This window comes from Phyllobates terribilis, unplaced genomic scaffold (genome assembly GCF_046119375.1).
Source record: "Phyllobates terribilis strain yellow unplaced genomic scaffold, ASM4611937v1 Scaffold_971__1_contigs__length_502685, whole genome shotgun sequence".
NCBI classification, from domain to species: domain Eukaryota; kingdom Metazoa; phylum Chordata; class Amphibia; order Anura; family Dendrobatidae; genus Phyllobates; species Phyllobates terribilis.
The window spans coordinates 127,864-150,855 of NW_027363731.1; the positions used below are offsets into that span (position 1 = coordinate 127,864).

The 22,992-nt window shown below is 41.7% G+C and overlaps 13 non-coding genes across 13 annotated transcripts; all 13 read right to left on the reverse strand.

Moving 5' to 3' along the window:
* Positions 1-824: 824 nt before the first annotated feature.
* Positions 825-896, reverse strand: TRNAE-CUC (transfer RNA glutamic acid (anticodon CUC)). The gene has a single exon. It is a non-coding gene; the product is annotated as a tRNA-Glu (tRNA).
* A 1,619-nt stretch (positions 897-2,515) lies between these two features.
* TRNAE-CUC (transfer RNA glutamic acid (anticodon CUC)) lies at positions 2,516-2,587 on the reverse strand. Its single transcript has one exon. It is a non-coding gene; the product is annotated as a tRNA-Glu (tRNA).
* A 1,619-nt stretch (positions 2,588-4,206) lies between these two features.
* TRNAE-CUC (transfer RNA glutamic acid (anticodon CUC)) lies at positions 4,207-4,278 on the reverse strand. The gene has a single exon. It is a non-coding gene; the product is annotated as a tRNA-Glu (tRNA).
* Positions 4,279-5,897: 1,619 nt separating this feature from the next.
* On the reverse strand, positions 5,898-5,969 carry TRNAE-CUC (transfer RNA glutamic acid (anticodon CUC)). The gene has a single exon. It is a non-coding gene; the product is annotated as a tRNA-Glu (tRNA).
* Positions 5,970-7,588: 1,619 nt separating this feature from the next.
* On the reverse strand, positions 7,589-7,660 carry TRNAE-CUC (transfer RNA glutamic acid (anticodon CUC)). Its single transcript has one exon. It is a non-coding gene; the product is annotated as a tRNA-Glu (tRNA).
* Positions 7,661-9,279: 1,619 nt separating this feature from the next.
* On the reverse strand, positions 9,280-9,351 carry TRNAE-CUC (transfer RNA glutamic acid (anticodon CUC)). The gene has a single exon. It is a non-coding gene; the product is annotated as a tRNA-Glu (tRNA).
* Positions 9,352-10,970: 1,619 nt separating this feature from the next.
* On the reverse strand, positions 10,971-11,042 carry TRNAE-CUC (transfer RNA glutamic acid (anticodon CUC)). Its single transcript has one exon. It is a non-coding gene; the product is annotated as a tRNA-Glu (tRNA).
* A 1,619-nt stretch (positions 11,043-12,661) lies between these two features.
* On the reverse strand, positions 12,662-12,733 carry TRNAE-CUC (transfer RNA glutamic acid (anticodon CUC)). Its single transcript has one exon. It is a non-coding gene; the product is annotated as a tRNA-Glu (tRNA).
* A 1,618-nt stretch (positions 12,734-14,351) lies between these two features.
* On the reverse strand, positions 14,352-14,423 carry TRNAE-CUC (transfer RNA glutamic acid (anticodon CUC)). Its single transcript has one exon. It is a non-coding gene; the product is annotated as a tRNA-Glu (tRNA).
* A 1,617-nt stretch (positions 14,424-16,040) lies between these two features.
* Positions 16,041-16,112, reverse strand: TRNAE-CUC (transfer RNA glutamic acid (anticodon CUC)). The gene has a single exon. It is a non-coding gene; the product is annotated as a tRNA-Glu (tRNA).
* Positions 16,113-17,731: 1,619 nt separating this feature from the next.
* On the reverse strand, positions 17,732-17,803 carry TRNAE-CUC (transfer RNA glutamic acid (anticodon CUC)). The gene has a single exon. It is a non-coding gene; the product is annotated as a tRNA-Glu (tRNA).
* A 1,618-nt stretch (positions 17,804-19,421) lies between these two features.
* TRNAE-CUC (transfer RNA glutamic acid (anticodon CUC)) lies at positions 19,422-19,493 on the reverse strand. The gene has a single exon. It is a non-coding gene; the product is annotated as a tRNA-Glu (tRNA).
* Positions 19,494-21,111: 1,618 nt separating this feature from the next.
* Positions 21,112-21,183, reverse strand: TRNAE-CUC (transfer RNA glutamic acid (anticodon CUC)). Its single transcript has one exon. It is a non-coding gene; the product is annotated as a tRNA-Glu (tRNA).
* Positions 21,184-22,992: the final 1,809 nt, after the last annotated feature.

The following is a 22,992-nucleotide window of genomic DNA, read 5'->3' on the forward strand; positions in this document are numbered from 1 at the left end:
ATTCAGTAACAAAACATCACCAATTGATGGAAGGGGAGCTCCAATGACAGACAGGGATAAAGGCTTGTTGAGTCCCTTAACACCCAGGAATTAAAAGTGAGAGATATGAATGGTTTGAGATATGACATCAAATAAGCTTTTGTGCAAATAAATATCCAAAAAACCTGGTGGTCTGCATTTTTGGCTGCAAAGAGCAGTTCCAACCTAAACTGATTCTGTCTGCAAGGCACGTGTCGGCTTTGGAATGTGGACACTAGTCCCAAAAAAAAGTCTCTCCCATAGCAGGAATTGAACCAGTCAACCAGGAATACTAACTAAGTCTTTCTCCACATGGTGTAAGCAGTACAGTAAACAGCAAGACAGGTGTAAAAAAAAAAAAAAAAGAGTGTTTTGCTTTGAATACAAAACATAAACATTACAAGAGCTAAAACACGCTACATGGTCAAGGTTTTTGGCACGTCAGTTGAATAATTTGAAGATCACGAGTTTTTTGCTCACAAGTGCCATCCTCCTTTTCTCAAGAGATTTTGTAACTAACTCTGAACTTTCCAATTCAGTTCTAAACTGTTTCCGATTAGAAAGAACATGGGAGCCCTAATGACTGACAGGACACATGGCTTGTTGAGTCCCTTGACACTTTTGTGTAAAACTGTGTAGTTGAAAAAGGCTTAAGCTATGAAACAAAAGGAAATCTTTTGCAAAAGTCATAATGCATCGCCAATGTTAAGTATTTTTGTTGCAAAGTGAAAATCTACCAGAAACATTTTTGATTGAAAAACACGCGTCAGTCTTTGAATGGTGGCAGTAGCTAAGATAAAGGTGCATTCCCATACCGGGAGTCGAACCCGGGCCACCTGGGTGAGAACCAGGAATCCTAACCGCTAGACCATATGGGAAAAGATGCGCTAACGTCTCAGTGACATTATGAAAAAAATAAGTTTTCTGCTATGCACAATAAACTTCTGCAGATCTGCAGGTGCAACTTGCTTCGTTAGCGCAGTAGGTAGTGCGTCAGTCTCGTAATCTGAAGGTTGTGAGTTTGAGCCTCACACGGGGCACTGTTCCCTCCTTTTCTCGAGAGATTTTGTCACCAACTTATAACTTTTCCATTCAATTCTACAACGTTTTCCATTAGAAAGGAAATGGGAATCCAAATAACTTACAGGACCCATGAGTTGTTGAGTCTCTTGACACTTTGGTGTAAAAAGGGGTGGTTGAGAATGAGTTGAGCTACGAATCCAAATTGAATCTTGCGTGAAGGGTCAGAATGAAGTGCCAAAACGCGGGCGTTCAGCATTTTTGCCTGAAAAAAACAAATCCTACCTGAAATACGTTTGTTTTAAAAACACACGTCAGTCTTTGAATGTTGGCAACGGTGTAGAAAAGGATGTGTTTCCATACCGGGAGTCGAACCCAGGCCACCTGGGTGAAAACCAGGAATCCTAAGCGCTAGACCATACGGGAGAAGATGTACTGCCAGCTCACTTACAATATGAAAAAAAAGAGGTGTACTGCTTTGCACAAGCAACTTCCGCAGATTATTACATGCATCTTGCCTCGTTAGCGCAGCAGGTAGCGCGTCAGTCTCGTAATCTGAAGGTCGTGAGTTCGATTCTCACATGGGGCACTGGTACCTTGTTTCCGTAACTGATTTTGCCACTATCTTGGCTAGAGAGTCACAGCTCTTTTCCATTCAGTAACAAAACATCACCAATTGATGGAAGGGGAGCTCCAATGACAGACAGGGATAAAGGCTTGTTGAGTCCCTTAACACCCAGGAATTAAAAGTGAGAGATATGAATGGTTTGAGATATGACATCAAATAAGCTTTTGTGCAAATAAATATCCAAAAAACCTGGTGGTCTGCATTTTTGGCTGCAAAGAGCAGTTCCAACCTATACTGATTCTGTCTGCAAGGCACGTGTCGGCTTTGGAATGTGGACACTAGTCCCAAAAAAAAGTCTCTCCCATAGCAGGAATTGAACCAGTCAACCAGGAATACTAACTAAGTCTTTCTCCACATGGTGTAAGCAGTACAGTAAACAGCAAGACAGGTGTAAAAAAAAAAAAAAAAGAGTGTTTTGCTTTGAATACAAAACATAAACATTACAAGAGCTAAAACACGCTACATGGTCAAGGTTTTTGGCACGTCAGTTGAATAATTTGAAGATCACGAGTTTTTTGCTCACAAGTGCCATCCTCCTTTTCTCAAGAGATTTTGTAACTAACTCTGAACTTTCCAATTCAGTTCTAAACTGTTTCCGATTAGAAAGAACATGGGAGCCCTAATGACTGACAGGACACATGGCTTGTTGAGTCCCTTGACACTTTTGTGTAAAACTGTGTAGTTGAAAAAGGCTTAAGCTATGAAACAAAAGGAAATCTTTTGCAAAAGTCATAATGCATCGCCAATGTTAAGTATTTTTGTTGCAAAGTGAAAATCTACCAGAAACATTTTTGATTGAAAAACACGCGTCAGTCTTTGAATGGTGGCAGTAGCTAAGATAAAGGTGCATTCCCATACCGGGAGTCGAACCCGGGCCACCTGGGTGAGAACCAGGAATCCTAACCGCTAGACCATATGGGAAAAGATGCGCTAACGTCTCAGTGACATTATGAAAAAAATAAGTTTTCTGCTATGCACAATAAACTTCTGCAGATCTGCAGGTGCAACTTGCTTCGTTAGCGCAGTAGGTAGTGCGTCAGTCTCGTAATCTGAAGGTTGTGAGTTTGAGCCTCACACGGGGCACTGTTCCCTCCTTTTCTCGAGAGATTTTGTCACCAACTTATAACTTTTCCATTCAATTCTACAACGTTTTCCATTAGAAAGGAAATGGGAATCCAAATAACTTACAGGACCCATGAGTTGTTGAGTCTCTTGACACTTTGGTGTAAAAAGGGGTGGTTGAGAATGAGTTGAGCTACGAATCCAAATTGAATCTTGCGTGAAGGGTCAGAATGAAGTGCCAAAACGCGGGCGTTCAGCATTTTTGCCTGAAAAAAACAAATCCTACCTGAAATACGTTTGTTTTAAAAACACACGTCAGTCTTTGAATGTTGGCAACGGTGTAGAAAAGGATGTGTTTCCATACCGGGAGTCGAACCCAGGCCACCTGGGTGAAAACCAGGAATCCTAAGCGCTAGACCATACGGGAGAAGATGTACTGCCAGCTCACTTACAATATGAAAAAAAAGAGGTGTACTGCTTTGCACAAGCAACTTCCGCAGATTATTACATGCATCTTGCCTCATTAGCGCAGCAGGTAGCGCGTCAGTCTCGTAATCTGAAGGTCGTGAGTTCGATTCTCACATGGGGCACTGGTACCTTGTTTCCGTAACTGATTTTGCCACTATCTTGGCTAGAGAGTCACAGCTCTTTTCCATTCAGTAACAAAACATCACCAATTGATGGAAGGGGAGCTCCAATGACAGACAGGGATAAAGGCTTGTTGAGTCCCTTAACACCCAGGAATTAAAAGTGAGAGATATGAATGGTTTGAGATATGACATCAAATAAGCTTTTGTGCAAATAAATATCCAAAAAACCTGGTGGTCTGCATTTTTGGCTGCAAAGAGCAGTTCCAACCTAAACTGATTCTGTCTGCAAGGCACGTGTCGGCTTTGGAATGTGGACACTAGTCCCAAAAAAAAGTCTCTCCCATAGCAGGAATTGAACCAGTCAACCAGGAATACTAACTAAGTCTTTCTCCACATGGTGTAAGCAGTACAGTAAACAGCAAGACAGGTGTAAAAAAAAAAAAAAAAGAGTGTTTTGCTTTGAATACAAAACATAAACATTACAAGAGCTAAAACACGCTACATGGTCAAGGTTTTTGGCACGTCAGTTGAATAATTTGAAGATCACGAGTTTTTTGCTCACAAGTGCCATCCTCCTTTTCTCAAGAGATTTTGTAACTAACTCTGAACTTTCCAATTCAGTTCTAAACTGTTTCCGATTAGAAAGAACATGGGAGCCCTAATGACTGACAGGACACATGGCTTGTTGAGTCCCTTGACACTTTTGTGTAAAACTGTGTAGTTGAAAAAGGCTTAAGCTATGAAACAAAAGGAAATCTTTTGCAAAAGTCATAATGCATCGCCAATGTTAAGTATTTTTGTTGCAAAGTGAAAATCTACCAGAAACATTTTTGATTGAAAAACACGCGTCAGTCTTTGAATGGTGGCAGTAGCTAAGATAAAGGTGCATTCCCATACCGGGAGTCGAACCCGGGCCACCTGGGTGAGAACCAGGAATCCTAACCGCTAGACCATATGGGAAAAGATGCGCTAACGTCTCAGTGACATTATGAAAAAAATAAGTTTTCTGCTATGCACAATAAACTTCTGCAGATCTGCAGGTGCAACTTGCTTCGTTAGCGCAGTAGGTAGTGCGTCAGTCTCGTAATCTGAAGGTTGTGAGTTTGAGCCTCACACGGGGCACTGTTCCCTCCTTTTCTCGAGAGATTTTGTCACCAACTTATAACTTTTCCATTCAATTCTACAACGTTTTCCATTAGAAAGGAAATGGGAATCCAAATAACTTACAGGACCCATGAGTTGTTGAGTCTCTTGACACTTTGGTGTAAAAAGGGGTGGTTGAGAATGAGTTGAGCTACGAATCCAAATTGAATCTTGCGTGAAGGGTCAGAATGAAGTGCCAAAACGCGGGCGTTCAGCATTTTTGCCTGAAAAAAACAAATCCTACCTGAAATACGTTTGTTTTAAAAACACACGTCAGTCTTTGAATGTTGGCAACGGTGTAGAAAAGGATGTGTTTCCATACCGGGAGTCGAACCCAGGCCACCTGGGTGAAAACCAGGAATCCTAAGCGCTAGACCATACGGGAGAAGATGTACTGCCAGCTCACTTACAATATGAAAAAAAAGAGGTGTACTGCTTTGCACAAGCAACTTCCGCAGATTATTACATGCATCTTGCCTCGTTAGCGCAGCAGGTAGCGCGTCAGTCTCGTAATCTGAAGGTCGTGAGTTCGATTCTCACATGGGGCACTGGTACCTTGTTTCCGTAACTGATTTTGCCACTATCTTGGCTAGAGAGTCACAGCTCTTTTCCATTCAGTAACAAAACATCACCAATTGATGGAAGGGGAGCTCCAATGACAGACAGGGATAAAGGCTTGTTGAGTCCCTTAACACCCAGGAATTAAAAGTGAGAGATATGAATGGTTTGAGATATGACATCAAATAAGCTTTTGTGCAAATAAATATCCAAAAAACCTGGTGGTCTGCATTTTTGGCTGCAAAGAGCAGTTCCAACCTAAACTGATTCTGTCTGCAAGGCACGTGTCGGCTTTGGAATGTGGACACTAGTCCCAAAAAAAAGTCTCTCCCATAGCAGGAATTGAACCAGTCAACCAGGAATACTAACTAAGTCTTTCTCCACATGGTGTAAGCAGTACAGTAAACAGCAAGACAGGTGTAAAAAAAAAAAAAAAAGAGTGTTTTGCTTTGAATACAAAACATAAACATTACAAGAGCTAAAACACGCTACATGGTCAAGGTTTTTGGCACGTCAGTTGAATAATTTGAAGATCACGAGTTTTTTGCTCACAAGTGCCATCCTCCTTTTCTCAAGAGATTTTGTAACTAACTCTGAACTTTCCAATTCAGTTCTAAACTGTTTCCGATTAGAAAGAACATGGGAGCCCTAATGACTGACAGGACACATGGCTTGTTGAGTCCCTTGACACTTTTGTGTAAAACTGTGTAGTTGAAAAAGGCTTAAGCTATGAAACAAAAGGAAATCTTTTGCAAAAGTCATAATGCATCGCCAATGTTAAGTATTTTTGTTGCAAAGTGAAAATCTACCAGAAACATTTTTGATTGAAAAACACGCGTCAGTCTTTGAATGGTGGCAGTAGCTAAGATAAAGGTGCATTCCCATACCGGGAGTCGAACCCGGGCCACCTGGGTGAGAACCAGGAATCCTAACCGCTAGACCATATGGGAAAAGATGCGCTAACGTCTCAGTGACATTATGAAAAAAATAAGTTTTCTGCTATGCACAATAAACTTCTGCAGATCTGCAGGTGCAACTTGCTTCGTTAGCGCAGTAGGTAGTGCGTCAGTCTCGTAATCTGAAGGTTGTGAGTTTGAGCCTCACACGGGGCACTGTTCCCTCCTTTTCTCGAGAGATTTTGTCACCAACTTATAACTTTTCCATTCAATTCTACAACGTTTTCCATTAGAAAGGAAATGGGAATCCAAATAACTTACAGGACCCATGAGTTGTTGAGTCTCTTGACACTTTGGTGTAAAAAGGGGTGGTTGAGAATGAGTTGAGCTACGAATCCAAATTGAATCTTGCGTGAAGGGTCAGAATGAAGTGCCAAAACGCGGGCGTTCAGCATTTTTGCCTGAAAAAAACAAATCCTACCTGAAATACGTTTGTTTTAAAAACACACGTCAGTCTTTGAATGTTGGCAACGGTGTAGAAAAGGATGTGTTTCCATACCGGGAGTCGAACCCAGGCCACCTGGGTGAAAACCAGGAATCCTAAGCGCTAGACCATACGGGAGAAGATGTACTGCCAGCTCACTTACAATATGAAAAAAAAGAGGTGTACTGCTTTGCACAAGCAACTTCCGCAGATTATTACATGCATCTTGCCTCGTTAGCGCAGCAGGTAGCGCGTCAGTCTCGTAATCTGAAGGTCGTGAGTTCGATTCTCACATGGGGCACTGGTACCTTGTTTCCGTAACTGATTTTGCCACTATCTTGGCTAGAGAGTCACAGCTCTTTTCCATTCAGTAACAAAACATCACCAATTGATGGAAGGGGAGCTCCAATGACAGACAGGGATAAAGGCTTGTTGAGTCCCTTAACACCCAGGAATTAAAAGTGAGAGATATGAATGGTTTGAGATATGACATCAAATAAGCTTTTGTGCAAATAAATATCCAAAAAACCTGGTGGTCTGCATTTTTGGCTGCAAAGAGCAGTTCCAACCTATACTGATTCTGTCTGCAAGGCACGTGTCGGCTTTGGAATGTGGACACTAGTCCCAAAAAAAAGTCTCTCCCATAGCAGGAATTGAACCAGTCAACCAGGAATACTAACTAAGTCTTTCTCCACATGGTGTAAGCAGTACAGTAAACAGCAAGACAGGTGTAAAAAAAAAAAAAAAAGAGTGTTTTGCTTTGAATACAAAACATAAACATTACAAGAGCTAAAACACGCTACATGGTCAAGGTTTTTGGCACGTCAGTTGAATAATTTGAAGATCACGAGTTTTTTGCTCACAAGTGCCATCCTCCTTTTCTCAAGAGATTTTGTAACTAACTCTGAACTTTCCAATTCAGTTCTAAACTGTTTCCGATTAGAAAGAACATGGGAGCCCTAATGACTGACAGGACACATGGCTTGTTGAGTCCCTTGACACTTTTGTGTAAAACTGTGTAGTTGAAAAAGGCTTAAGCTATGAAACAAAAGGAAATCTTTTGCAAAAGTCATAATGCATCGCCAATGTTAAGTATTTTTGTTGCAAAGTGAAAATCTACCAGAAACATTTTTGATTGAAAAACACGCGTCAGTCTTTGAATGGTGGCAGTAGCTAAGATAAAGGTGCATTCCCATACCGGGAGTCGAACCCGGGCCACCTGGGTGAGAACCAGGAATCCTAACCGCTAGACCATATGGGAAAAGATGCGCTAACGTCTCAGTGACATTATGAAAAAAATAAGTTTTCTGCTATGCACAATAAACTTCTGCAGATCTGCAGGTGCAACTTGCTTCGTTAGCGCAGTAGGTAGTGCGTCAGTCTCGTAATCTGAAGGTTGTGAGTTTGAGCCTCACACGGGGCACTGTTCCCTCCTTTTCTCGAGAGATTTTGTCACCAACTTATAACTTTTCCATTCAATTCTACAACGTTTTCCATTAGAAAGGAAATGGGAATCCAAATAACTTACAGGACCCATGAGTTGTTGAGTCTCTTGACACTTTGGTGTAAAAAGGGGTGGTTGAGAATGAGTTGAGCTACGAATCCAAATTGAATCTTGCGTGAAGGGTCAGAATGAAGTGCCAAAACGCGGGCGTTCAGCATTTTTGCCTGAAAAAAACAAATCCTACCTGAAATACGTTTGTTTTAAAAACACACGTCAGTCTTTGAATGTTGGCAACGGTGTAGAAAAGGATGTGTTTCCATACCGGGAGTCGAACCCAGGCCACCTGGGTGAAAACCAGGAATCCTAAGCGCTAGACCATACGGGAGAAGATGTACTGCCAGCTCACTTACAATATGAAAAAAAAGAGGTGTACTGCTTTGCACAAGCAACTTCCGCAGATTATTACATGCATCTTGCCTCGTTAGCGCAGCAGGTAGCGCGTCAGTCTCGTAATCTGAAGGTCGTGAGTTCGATTCTCACATGGGGCACTGGTACCTTGTTTCCGTAACTGATTTTGCCACTATCTTGGCTAGAGAGTCACAGCTCTTTTCCATTCAGTAACAAAACATCACCAATTGATGGAAGGGGAGCTCCAATGACAGACAGGGATAAAGGCTTGTTGAGTCCCTTAACACCCAGGAATTAAAAGTGAGAGATATGAATGGTTTGAGATATGACATCAAATAAGCTTTTGTGCAAATAAATATCCAAAAAACCTGGTGGTCTGCATTTTTGGCTGCAAAGAGCAGTTCCAACCTAAACTGATTCTGTCTGCAAGGCACGTGTCGGCTTTGGAATGTGGACACTAGTCCCAAAAAAAAGTCTCTCCCATAGCAGGAATTGAACCAGTCAACCAGGAATACTAACTAAGTCTTTCTCCACATGGTGTAAGCAGTACAGTAAACAGCAAGACAGGTGTAAAAAAAAAAAAAAAAGAGTGTTTTGCTTTGAATACAAAACATAAACATTACAAGAGCTAAAACACGCTACATGGTCAAGGTTTTTGGCACGTCAGTTGAATAATTTGAAGATCACGAGTTTTTTGCTCACAAGTGCCATCCTCCTTTTCTCAAGAGATTTTGTAACTAACTCTGAACTTTCCAATTCAGTTCTAAACTGTTTCCGATTAGAAAGAACATGGGAGCCCTAATGACTGACAGGACACATGGCTTGTTGAGTCCCTTGACACTTTTGTGTAAAACTGTGTAGTTGAAAAAGGCTTAAGCTATGAAACAAAAGGAAATCTTTTGCAAAAGTCATAATGCATCGCCAATGTTAAGTATTTTTGTTGCAAAGTGAAAATCTACCAGAAACATTTTTGATTGAAAAACACGCGTCAGTCTTTGAATGGTGGCAGTAGCTAAGATAAAGGTGCATTCCCATACCGGGAGTCGAACCCGGGCCACCTGGGTGAGAACCAGGAATCCTAACCGCTAGACCATATGGGAAAAGATGCGCTAACGTCTCAGTGACATTATGAAAAAAATAAGTTTTCTGCTATGCACAATAAACTTCTGCAGATCTGCAGGTGCAACTTGCTTCGTTAGCGCAGTAGGTAGTGCGTCAGTCTCGTAATCTGAAGGTTGTGAGTTTGAGCCTCACACGGGGCACTGTTCCCTCCTTTTCTCGAGAGATTTTGTCACCAACTTATAACTTTTCCATTCAATTCTACAACGTTTTCCATTAGAAAGGAAATGGGAATCCAAATAACTTACAGGACCCATGAGTTGTTGAGTCTCTTGACACTTTGGTGTAAAAAGGGGTGGTTGAGAATGAGTTGAGCTACGAATCCAAATTGAATCTTGCGTGAAGGGTCAGAATGAAGTGCCAAAACGCGGGCGTTCAGCATTTTTGCCTGAAAAAAACAAATCCTACCTGAAATACGTTTGTTTTAAAAACACACGTCAGTCTTTGAATGTTGGCAACGGTGTAGAAAAGGATGTGTTTCCATACCGGGAGTCGAACCCAGGCCACCTGGGTGAAAACCAGGAATCCTAAGCGCTAGACCATACGGGAGAAGATGTACTGCCAGCTCACTTACAATATGAAAAAAAAGAGGTGTACTGCTTTGCACAAGCAACTTCCGCAGATTATTACATGCATCTTGCCTCGTTAGCGCAGCAGGTAGCGCGTCAGTCTCGTAATCTGAAGGTCGTGAGTTCGATTCTCACATGGGGCACTGGTACCTTGTTTCCGTAACTGATTTTGCCACTATCTTGGCTAGAGAGTCACAGCTCTTTTCCATTCAGTAACAAAACATCACCAATTGATGGAAGGGGAGCTCCAATGACAGACAGGGATAAAGGCTTGTTGAGTCCCTTAACACCCAGGAATTAAAAGTGAGAGATATGAATGGTTTGAGATATGACATCAAATAAGCTTTTGTGCAAATAAATATCCAAAAAACCTGGTGGTCTGCATTTTTGGCTGCAAAGAGCAGTTCCAACCTAAACTGATTCTGTCTGCAAGGCACGTGTCGGCTTTGGAATGTGGACACTAGTCCCAAAAAAAAGTCTCTCCCATAGCAGGAATTGAACCAGTCAACCAGGAATACTAACTAAGTCTTTCTCCACATGGTGTAAGCAGTACAGTAAACAGCAAGACAGGTGTAAAAAAAAAAAAAAAAGAGTGTTTTGCTTTGAATACAAAACATAAACATTACAAGAGCTAAAACACGCTACATGGTCAAGGTTTTTGGCACGTCAGTTGAATAATTTGAAGATCACGAGTTTTTTGCTCACAAGTGCCATCCTCCTTTTCTCAAGAGATTTTGTAACTAACTCTGAACTTTCCAATTCAGTTCTAAACTGTTTCCGATTAGAAAGAACATGGGAGCCCTAATGACTGACAGGACACATGGCTTGTTGAGTCCCTTGACACTTTTGTGTAAAACTGTGTAGTTGAAAAAGGCTTAAGCTATGAAACAAAAGGAAATCTTTTGCAAAAGTCATAATGCATCGCCAATGTTAAGTATTTTTGTTGCAAAGTGAAAATCTACCAGAAACATTTTTGATTGAAAAACACGCGTCAGTCTTTGAATGGTGGCAGTAGCTAAGATAAAGGTGCATTCCCATACCGGGAGTCGAACCCGGGCCACCTGGGTGAGAACCAGGAATCCTAACCGCTAGACCATATGGGAAAAGATGCGCTAACGTCTCAGTGACATTATGAAAAAAATAAGTTTTCTGCTATGCACAATAAACTTCTGCAGATCTGCAGGTGCAACTTGCTTCGTTAGCGCAGTAGGTAGTGCGTCAGTCTCGTAATCTGAAGGTTGTGAGTTTGAGCCTCACACGGGGCACTGTTCCCTCCTTTTCTCGAGAGATTTTGTCACCAACTTATAACTTTTCCATTCAATTCTACAACGTTTTCCATTAGAAAGGAAATGGGAATCCAAATAACTTACAGGACCCATGAGTTGTTGAGTCTCTTGACACTTTGGTGTAAAAAGGGGTGGTTGAGAATGAGTTGAGCTACGAATCCAAATTGAATCTTGCGTGAAGGGTCAGAATGAAGTGCCAAAACGCGGGCGTTCAGCATTTTTGCCTGAAAAAAACAAATCCTACCTGAAATACGTTTGTTTTAAAAACACACGTCAGTCTTTGAATGTTGGCAACGGTGTAGAAAAGGATGTGTTTCCATACCGGGAGTCGAACCCAGGCCACCTGGGTGAAAACCAGGAATCCTAAGCGCTAGACCATACGGGAGAAGATGTACTGCCAGCTCACTTACAATATGAAAAAAAAGAGGTGTACTGCTTTGCACAAGCAACTTCCGCAGATTATTACATGCATCTTGCCTCGTTAGCGCAGCAGGTAGCGCGTCAGTCTCGTAATCTGAAGGTCGTGAGTTCGATTCTCACATGGGGCACTGGTACCTTGTTTCCGTAACTGATTTTGCCACTATCTTGGCTAGAGAGTCACAGCTCTTTTCCATTCAGTAACAAAACATCACCAATTGATGGAAGGGGAGCTCCAATGACAGACAGGGATAAAGGCTTGTTGAGTCCCTTAACACCCAGGAATTAAAAGTGAGAGATATGAATGGTTTGAGATATGACATCAAATAAGCTTTTGTGCAAATAAATATCCAAAAAACCTGGTGGTCTGCATTTTTGGCTGCAAAGAGCAGTTCCAACCTAAACTGATTCTGTCTGCAAGGCACGTGTCGGCTTTGGAATGTGGACACTAGTCCCAAAAAAAAGTCTCTCCCATAGCAGGAATTGAACCAGTCAACCAGGAATACTAACTAAGTCTTTCTCCACATGGTGTAAGCAGTACAGTAAACAGCAAGACAGGTGTAAAAAAAAAAAAAAAAGAGTGTTTTGCTTTGAATACAAAACATAAACATTACAAGAGCTAAAACACGCTACATGGTCAAGGTTTTTGGCACGTCAGTTGAATAATTTGAAGATCACGAGTTTTTTGCTCACAAGTGCCATCCTCCTTTTCTCAAGAGATTTTGTAACTAACTCTGAACTTTCCAATTCAGTTCTAAACTGTTTCCGATTAGAAAGAACATGGGAGCCCTAATGACTGACAGGACACATGGCTTGTTGAGTCCCTTGACACTTTTGTGTAAAACTGTGTAGTTGAAAAAGGCTTAAGCTATGAAACAAAAGGAAATCTTTTGCAAAAGTCATAATGCATCGCCAATGTTAAGTATTTTTGTTGCAAAGTGAAAATCTACCAGAAACATTTTTGATTGAAAAACACGCGTCAGTCTTTGAATGGTGGCAGTAGCTAAGATAAAGGTGCATTCCCATACCGGGAGTCGAACCCGGGCCACCTGGGTGAGAACCAGGAATCCTAACCGCTAGACCATATGGGAAAAGATGCGCTAACGTCTCAGTGACATTATGAAAAAAATAAGTTTTCTGCTATGCACAATAAACTTCTGCAGATCTGCAGGTGCAACTTGCTTCGTTAGCGCAGTAGGTAGTGCGTCAGTCTCGTAATCTGAAGGTTGTGAGTTTGAGCCTCACACGGGGCACTGTTCCCTCCTTTTCTCGAGAGATTTTGTCACCAACTTATAACTTTTCCATTCAATTCTACAACGTTTTCCATTAGAAAGGAAATGGGAATCCAAATAACTTACAGGACCCATGAGTTGTTGAGTCTCTTGACACTTTGGTGTAAAAAGGGGTGGTTGAGAATGAGTTGAGCTACGAATCCAAATTGAATCTTGCGTGAAGGGTCAGAATGAAGTGCCAAAACGCGGGCGTTCAGCATTTTTGCCTGAAAAAAACAAATCCTACCTGAAATACGTTTGTTTTAAAAACACACGTCAGTCTTTGAATGTTGGCAACGGTGTAGAAAAGGATGTGTTTCCATACCGGGAGTCGAACCCAGGCCACCTGGGTGAAAACCAGGAATCCTAAGCGCTAGACCATACGGGAGAAGATGTACTGCCAGCTCACTTACAATATGAAAAAAAAGAGGTGTACTGCTTTGCACAAGCAACTTCCGCAGATTATTACATGCATCTTGCCTCGTTAGCGCAGCAGGTAGCGCGTCAGTCTCGTAATCTGAAGGTCGTGAGTTCGATTCTCACATGGGGCACTGGTACCTTGTTTCCGTAACTGATTTTGCCACTATCTTGGCTAGAGAGTCACAGCTCTTTTCCATTCAGTAACAAAACATCACCAATTGATGGAAGGGGAGCTCCAATGACAGACAGGGATAAAGGCTTGTTGAGTCCCTTAACACCCAGGAATTAAAAGTGAGAGATATGAATGGTTTGAGATATGACATCAAATAAGCTTTTGTGCAAATAAATATCCAAAAAACCTGGTGGTCTGCATTTTTGGCTGCAAAGAGCAGTTCCAACCTAAACTGATTCTGTCTGCAAGGCACGTGTCGGCTTTGGAATGTGGACACTAGTCCCAAAAAAAAGTCTCTCCCATAGCAGGAATTGAACCAGTCAACCAGGAATACTAACTAAGTCTTTCTCCACATGGTGTAAGCAGTACAGTAAACAGCAAGACAGGTGTAAAAAAAAAAAAAAAGAGTGTTTTGCTTTGAATACAAAACATAAACATTACAAGAGCTAAAACACGCTACATGGTCAAGGTTTTTGGCACGTCAGTTGAATAATTTGAAGATCACGAGTTTTTTGCTCACAAGTGCCATCCTCCTTTTCTCAAGAGATTTTGTAACTAACTCTGAACTTTCCAATTCAGTTCTAAACTGTTTCCGATTAGAAAGAACATGGGAGCCCTAATGACTGACAGGACACATGGCTTGTTGAGTCCCTTGACACTTTTGTGTAAAACTGTGTAGTTGAAAAAGGCTTAAGCTATGAAACAAAAGGAAATCTTTTGCAAAAGTCATAATGCATCGCCAATGTTAAGTATTTTTGTTGCAAAGTGAAAATCTACCAGAAACATTTTTGATTGAAAAACACGCGTCAGTCTTTGAATGGTGGCAGTAGCTAAGATAAAGGTGCATTCCCATACCGGGAGTCGAACCCGGGCCACCTGGGTGAGAACCAGGAATCCTAACCGCTAGACCATATGGGAAAAGATGCGCTAACGTCTCAGTGACATTATGAAAAAAATAAGTTTTCTGCTATGCACAATAAACTTCTGCAGATCTGCAGGTGCAACTTGCTTCGTTAGCGCAGTAGGTAGTGCGTCAGTCTCGTAATCTGAAGGTTGTGAGTTTGAGCCTCACACGGGGCACTGTTCCCTCCTTTTCTCGAGAGATTTTGTCACCAACTTAGAACTTTTCCATTCAATTCTACAACGTTTTCCATTAGAAAGGAAATGGGAATCCAAATAACTTACAGGACCCATGAGTTGTTGAGTCTCTTGACACTTTGGTGTAAAAAGGGGTGGTTGAGAATGAGTTGAGCTACGAATCCAAATTGAATCTTGCGTGAAGGGTCAGAATGAAGTGCCAAAACGCGGGCGTTCAGCATTTTTGCCTGAAAAAAACAAATCCTACCTGAAATACGTTTGTTTTAAAAACACACGTCAGTCTTTGAATGTTGGCAACGGTGTAGAAAAGGATGTGTTTCCATACCGGGAGTCGAACCCAGGCCACCTGGGTGAAAACCAGGAATCCTAAGCGCTAGACCATACGGGAGAAGATGTACTGCCAGCTCACTTACAATATGAAAAAAAAGAGGTGTACTGCTTTGCACAAGCAACTTCCGCAGATTATTACATGCATCTTGCCTCGTTAGCGCAGCAGGTAGCGCGTCAGTCTCGTAATCTGAAGGTCGTGAGTTCGATTCTCACATGGGGCACTGGTACCTTGTTTCCGTAACTGATTTTGCCACTATCTTGGCTAGAGAGTCACAGCTCTTTTCCATTCAGTAACAAAACATCACCAATTGATGGAAGGGGAGCTCCAATGACAGACAGGGATAAAGGCTTGTTGAGTCCCTTAACACCCAGGAATTAAAAGTGAGAGATATGAATGGTTTGAGATATGACATCAAATAAGCTTTTGTGCAAATAAATATCCAAAAAACCTGGTGGTCTGCATTTTTGGCTGCAAAGAGCAGTTCCAACCTAAACTGATTCTGTCTGCAAGGCACGTGTCGGCTTTGGAATGTGGACACTAGTCCCAAAAAAAAGTCTCTCCCATAGCAGGAATTGAACCAGTCAACCAGGAATACTAACTAGGTCTTTCTCCACATGGTGTAAGCAGTACAGTAAACAGCAAGACAGGTGTAAAAAAAAAAAAAAGAGTGTTTTGCTTTGAATACAAAACATAAACATTACAAGAGCTAAAACACGCTACATGGTCAAGGTTTTTGGCACGTCAGTTGAATAATTTGAAGATCACGAGTTTTTTGCTCACAAGTGCCATCCTCCTTTTCTCAAGAGATTTTGTCACTAACTCTGAACTTTCCAATTCAGTTCTAAACTGTTTCCGATTAGAAAGAACATGGGAGCCCTAATGACTGACAGGACACATGGCTTGTTGAGTCCCTTGACACTTTTGTGTAAAACTGTGTAGTTGAAAAAGGCTTAAGCTATGAAACAAAAGGAAATCTTTTGCAAAAGTCATAATGCATCGCCAATGTTAAGTATTTTTGTTGCAAAGTGAAAATCTACCAGAAACATTTTTGATTGAAAAACACGCTTCAGTCTTTGAATGGTGGCAGTAGCTAAGATAAAGGTGCATTCCCATACCGGGAGTCGAACCCGGGCCACCTGGGTGAGAACCAGGAATCCTAACCGCTAGACCATATGGGAAAAGATGCGCTAACGTCTCAGTGACATTATGAAAAAAATAAGTTTTCTGCTATGCACAATAAACTTCTGCAGATCTGCAGGTGCAACTTGCTTCGTTAGCGCAGTAGGTAGTGCGTCAGTCTCGTAATCTGAAGGTTGTGAGTTTGAGCCTCACACGGGGCACTGTTCCCTCCTTTTCTCGAGAGATTTTGTCACCAACTTATAACTTTTCCATTCAATTCTACAACGTTTTCCATTAGAAAGGAAATGGGAATCCAAATAACTTACAGGACCCATGAGTTGTTGAGTCTCTTGACACTTTGGTGTAAAAAGGGGTGGTTGAGAATGAGTTGAGCTACGAATCCAAATTGAATCTTGCGTGAAGGGTCAGAATGAAGTGCCAAAACGCGGGCGTTCAGCATTTTTGCCTGAAAAAAACAAATCCTACCTGAAATACGTTTGTTTTAAAAACACACGTCAGTCTTTGAATGTTGGCAACGGTGTAGAAAAGGATGTGTTTCCATACCGGGAGTCGAACCCAGGCCACCTGGGTGAAAACCAGGAATCCTAAGCGCTAGACCATACGGGAGAAGATGTACTGCCAGCTCACTTACAATATGAAAAAAAAGAGGTGTACTGCTTTGCACAAGCAACTTCCGCAGATTATTACATGCATCTTGCCTCGTTAGCGCAGCAGGTAGCGCGTCAGTCTCGTAATCTGAAGGTCGTGAGTTCGATTCTCACATGGGGCACTGGTACCTTGTTTCCGTAACTGATTTTGCCACTATCTTGGCTAGAGAGTCACAGCTCTTTTCCATTCAGTAACAAAACATCACCAATTGATGGAAGGGGAGCTCCAATGACAGACAGGGATAAAGGCTTGTTGAGTCCCTTAACACCCAGGAATTAAAAGTGAGAGATATGAATGGTTTGAGATATGACATCAAATAAGCTTTTGTGCAAATAAATATCCAAAAAACCTGGTGGTCTGCATTTTTGGCTGCAAAGAGCAGTTCCAACCTAAACTGATTCTGTCTGCAAGGCACGTGTCGGCTTTGGAATGTGGACACTAGTCCCAAAAAAAAGTCTCTCCCATAGCAGGAATTGAACCAGTCAACCAGGAATACTAACTAAGTCTTTCTCCACATGGTGTAAGCAGTACAGTAAACAGCAAGACAGGTGTAAAAAAAAAAAAAAAAGAGTGTTTTGCTTTGAATACAAAACATAAACATTACAAGAGCTAAAACACGCTACATGGTCAAGGTTTTTGGCACGTCAGTTGAATAATTTGAAGATCACGAGTTTTTTGCTCACAAGTGCCATCCTCCTTTTCTCAAGAGATTTTGTAACTAACTCTGAACTTTCCAATTCAGTTCTAAACTGTTTCCGATTAGAAAGAACATGGGAGCCCTAATGACTGACAGGACACATGGCTTGTTGAGTCCCTTGACACTTTTGTGTAAAACTGTGTAGTTGAAAAAGGCTTAAGCTATGAAACAAAAGGAAATCTTTTGCAAAAGTCATAATGCATCGCCAATGTTAAGTATTTTTGTTGCAAAGTGAAAATCTACCAGAAACATTTTTGATTGAAAAACACGCGTCAGTCTTTGAATGGTGGCAGTAGCTAAGATAAAGGTGCATTCCCATACCGGGAGTCGAACCCGGGCCACCTGGGTGAGAACCAGGAATCCTAACCGCTAGACCATATGGGAAAAGATGCGCTAACGTCTCAGTGACATTATGAAAAAAATAAGTTTTCTGCTATGCACAATAAACTTCTGCAGATCTGCAGGTGCAACTTGCTTCGTTAGCGCAGTAGGTAGTGCGTCAGTCTCGTAATCTGAAGGTTGTGAGTTTGAGCCTCACACGGGGCACTGTTCCCTCCTTTTCTCGAGAGATTTTGTCACCAACTTATAACTTTTCCATTCAATTCTACAACGTTTTCCATTAGAAAGGAAATGGGAATCCAAATAACTTACAGGACCCATGAGTTGTTGAGTCTCTTGACACTTTGGTGTAAAAAGGGGTGGTTGAGAATGAGTTGAGCTACGAATCCAAATTGAATCTTGCGTGAAGGGTCAGAATGAAGTGCCAAAACGCGGGCGTTCAGCATTTTTGCCTGAAAAAAACAAATCCTACCTGAAATACGTTTGTTTTAAAAACACACGTCAGTCTTTGAATGTTGGCAACGGTGTAGAAAAGGATGTGTTTCCATACCGGGAGTCGAACCCAGGCCACCTGGGTGAAAACCAGGAATCCTAAGCGCTAGACCATACGGGAGAAGATGTACTGCCAGCTCACTTACAATATGAAAAAAAAGAGGTGTACTGCTTTGCACAAGCAACTTCCGCAGATTATTACATGCATCTTGCCTCGTTAGCGCAGCAGGTAGCGCGTCAGTCTCGTAATCTGAAGGTCGTGAGTTCGATTCTCACATGGGGCACTGGTACCTTGTTTCCGTAACTGATTTTGCCACTATCTTGGCTAGAGAGTCACAGCTCTTTTCCATTCAGTAACAAAACATCACCAATTGATGGAAGGGGAGCTCCAATGACAGACAGGGATAAAGGCTTGTTGAGTCCCTTAACACCCAGGAATTAAAAGTGAGAGATATGAATGGTTTGAGATATGACATCAAATAAGCTTTTGTGCAAATAAATATCCAAAAAACCTGGTGGTCTGCATTTTTGGCTGCAAAGAGCAGTTCCAACCTAAACTGATTCTGTCTGCAAGGCACGTGTCGGCTTTGGAATGTGGACACTAGTCCCAAAAAAAAGTCTCTCCCATAGCAGGAATTGAACCAGTCAACCAGGAATACTAACTAAGTCTTTCTCCACATGGTGTAAGCAGTACAGTAAACAGCAAGACAGGTGTAAAAAAAAAAAAAAAGAGTGTTTTGCTTTGAATACAAAACATAAACATTACAAGAGCTAAAACACGCTACATGGTCAAGGTTTTTGGCACGTCAGTTGAATAATTTGAAGATCACGAGTTTTTTGCTCACAAGTGCCATCCTCCTTTTCTCAAGAGATTTTGTCACTAACTCTGAACTTTCCAATTCAGTTCTAAACTGTTTCCGATTAGAAAGAACATGGGAGCCCTAATGACTGACAGGACACATGGCTTGTTGAGTCCCTTGACACTTTTGTGTAAAACTGTGTAGTTGAAAAAGGCTTAAGCTATGAAACAAAAGGAAATCTTTTGCAAAAGTCATAATGCATCGCCAATGTTAAGTATTTTTGTTGCAAAGTGAAAATCTACCAGAAACATTTTTGATTGAAAAACACGCGTCAGTCTTTGAATGGTGGCAGTAGCTAAGATAAAGGTGCATTCCCATACCGGGAGTCGAACCCGGGCCACCTGGGTGAGAACCAGGAATCCTAACCGCTAGACCATATGGGAAAAGATGCGCTAACGTCTCAGTGACATTATGAAAAAAATAAGTTTTCTGCTATGCACAATAAACTTCTGCAGATCTGCAGGTGCAACTTGCTTCGTTAGCGCAGTAGGTAGTGCGTCAGTCTCGTAATCTGAAGGTTGTGAGTTTGAGCCTCACACGGGGCACTGTTCCCTCCTTTTCTCGAGAGATTTTGTCACCAACTTATAACTTTTCCATTCAATTCTACAACGTTTTCCATTAGAAAGGAAATGGGAATCCAAATAACTTACAGGACCCATGAGTTGTTGAGTCTCTTGACACTTTGGTGTAAAAAGGGGTGGTTGAGAATGAGTTGAGCTACGAATCCAAATTGAATCTTGCGTGAAGGGTCAGAATGAAGTGCCAAAACGCGGGCGTTCAGCATTTTTGCCTGAAAAAAACAAATCCTACCTGAAATACGTTTGTTTTAAAAACACACGTCAGTCTTTGAATGTTGGCAACGGTGTAGAAAAGGATGTGTTTCCATACCGGGAGTCGAACCCAGGCCACCTGGGTGAAAACCAGGAATCCTAAGCGCTAGACCATACGGGAGAAGATGTACTGCCAGCTCACTTACAATATGAAAAAAAAGAGGTGTACTGCTTTGCACAAGCAACTTCCGCAGATTATTACATGCATCTTGCCTCGTTAGCGCAGCAGGTAGCGCGTCAGTCTCGTAATCTGAAGGTCGTGAGTTCGATTCTCACATGGGGCACTGGTACCTTGTTTCCGTAACTGATTTTGCCACTATCTTGGCTAGAGAGTCACAGCTCTTTTCCATTCAGTAACAAAACATCACCAATTGATGGAAGGGGAGCTCCAATGACAGACAGGGATAAAGGCTTGTTGAGTCCCTTAACACCCAGGAATTAAAAGTGAGAGATATGAATGGTTTGAGATATGACATCAAATAAGCTTTTGTGCAAATAAATATCCAAAAAACCTGGTGGTCTGCATTTTTGGCTGCAAAGAGCAGTTCCAACCTAAACTGATTCTGTCTGCAAGGCACGTGTCGGCTTTGGAATGTGGACACTAGTCCCAAAAAAAAGTCTCTCCCATAGCAGGAATTGAACCAGTCAACCAGGAATACTAACTAAGTCTTTCTCCACATGGTGTAAGCAGTACAGTAAACAGCAAGACAGGTGTAAAAAAAAAAAAAAAGAGTGTTTTGCTTTGAATACAAAACATAAACATTACAAGAGCTAAAACACGCTACATGGTCAAGGTTTTTGGCACGTCAGTTGAATAATTTGAAGATCACGAGTTTTTTGCTCACAAGTGCCATCCTCCTTTTCTCAAGAGATTTTGTCACTAACTCTGAACTTTCCAATTCAGTTCTAAACTGTTTCCGATTAGAAAGAACATGGGAGCCCTAATGACTGACAGGACACATGGCTTGTTGAGTCCCTTGACACTTTTGTGTAAAACTGTGTAGTTGAAAAAGGCTTAAGCTATGAAACAAAAGGAAATCTTTTGCAAAAGTCATAATGCATCGCCAATGTTAAGTATTTTTGTTGCAAAGTGAAAATCTACCAGAAACATTTTTGATTGAAAAACACGCGTCAGTCTTTGAATGGTGGCAGTAGCTAAGATAAAGGTGCATTCCCATACCGGGAGTCGAACCCGGGCCACCTGGGTGAGAACCAGGAATCCTAACCGCTAGACCATATGGGAAAAGATGCGCTAACGTCTCAGTGACATTATGAAAAAAATAAGTTTTCTGCTATGCACAATAAACTTCTGCAGATCTGCAGGTGCAACTTGCTTCGTTAGCGCAGTAGGTAGTGCGTCAGTCTCGTAATCTGAAGGTTGTGAGTTTGAGCCTCACACGGGGCACTGTTCCCTCCTTTTCTCGAGAGATTTTGTCACCAACTTATAACTTTTCCATTCAATTCTACAACGTTTTCCATTAGAAAGGAAATGGGAATCCAAATAACTTACAGGACCCATGAGTTGTTGAGTCTCTTGACACTTTGGTGTAAAAAGGGGTGGTTGAGAATGAGTTGAGCTACGAATCCAAATTGAATCTTGCGTGAAGGGTCAGAATGAAGTGCCAAAACGCGGGCGTTCAGCATTTTTGCCTGAAAAAAACAAATCCTACCTGAAATACGTTTGTTTTAAAAACACACGTCAGTCTTTGAATGTTGGCAACGGTGTAGAAAAGGATGTGTTTCCATACCGGGAGTCGAACCCAGGCCACCTGGGTGAAAACCAGGAATCCTAAGCGCTAGACCATACGGGAGAAGATGTACTGCCAGCTCACTTACAATATGAAAAAAAAGAGGTGTACTGCTTTGCACAAGCAACTTCCGCAGATTATTACATGCATCTTGCCTCGTTAGCGCAGCAGGTAGCGCGTCAGTCTCGTAATCTGAAGGTCGTGAGTTCGATTCTCACATGGGGCACTGGTACCTTGTTTCCGTAACTGATTTTGCCACTATCTTGGCTAGAGAGTCACAGCTCTTTTCCATTCAGTAACAAAACATCACCAATTGATGGAAGGGGAGCTCCAATGACAGACAGGGATAAAGGCTTGTTGAGTCCCTTAACACCCAGGAATTAAAAGTGAGAGATATGAATGGTTTGAGATATGACATCAAATAAGCTTTTGTGCAAATAAATATCCAAAAAACCTGGTGGTCTGCATTTTTGGCTGCAAAGAGCAGTTCCAACCTAAACTGATTCTGTCTGCAAGGCACGTGTCGGCTTTGGAATGTGGACACTAGTCCCAAAAAAAAGTCTCTCCCATAGCAGGAATTGAACCAGTCAACCAGGAATACTAACTAAGTCTTTCTCCACATGGTGTAAGCAGTACAGTAAACAGCAAGACAGGTGTAAAAAAAAAAAAAAAGAGTGTTTTGCTTTGAATACAAAACATAAACATTACAAGAGCTAAAACACGCTACATGGTCAAGGTTTTTGGCACGTCAGTTGAATAATTTGAAGATCACGAGTTTTTTCCTCACAAGTGCCATCCTCCTTTTCTCAAGAGATTTTGTCACTAACTCTGAACTTTCCAATTCAGTTCTAAACTGTTTCCGATTAGAAAGAACATGGGAGCCCTAATGACTGACAGGACACATGGCTTGTTGAGTCCCTTGACACTTTTGTGTAAAACTGTGTAGTTGAAAAAGGCTTAAGCTATGAAACAAAAGGAAATCTTTTGCAAAAGTCATAATGCATCGCCAATGTTAAGTATTTTTGTTGCAAAGTGAAAATCTACCAGAAACATTTTTGATTGAAAAACACGCGTCAGTCTTTGAATGGTGGCAGTAGCTAAGATAAAGGTGCATTCCCATACCGGGAGTCGAACCCGGGCCACCTGGGTGAGAACCAGGAATCCTAACCGCTAGACCATATTGGAAAAGATGCACTAACGTCTCAGTGACATTATGAAAAAAATAAGTTTTCTGCTATGCACAATAAACTTCTGCAGATCTGCAGGTGCAACTTGCTTCGTTAGCGCAGTAGGTAGTGCGTCAG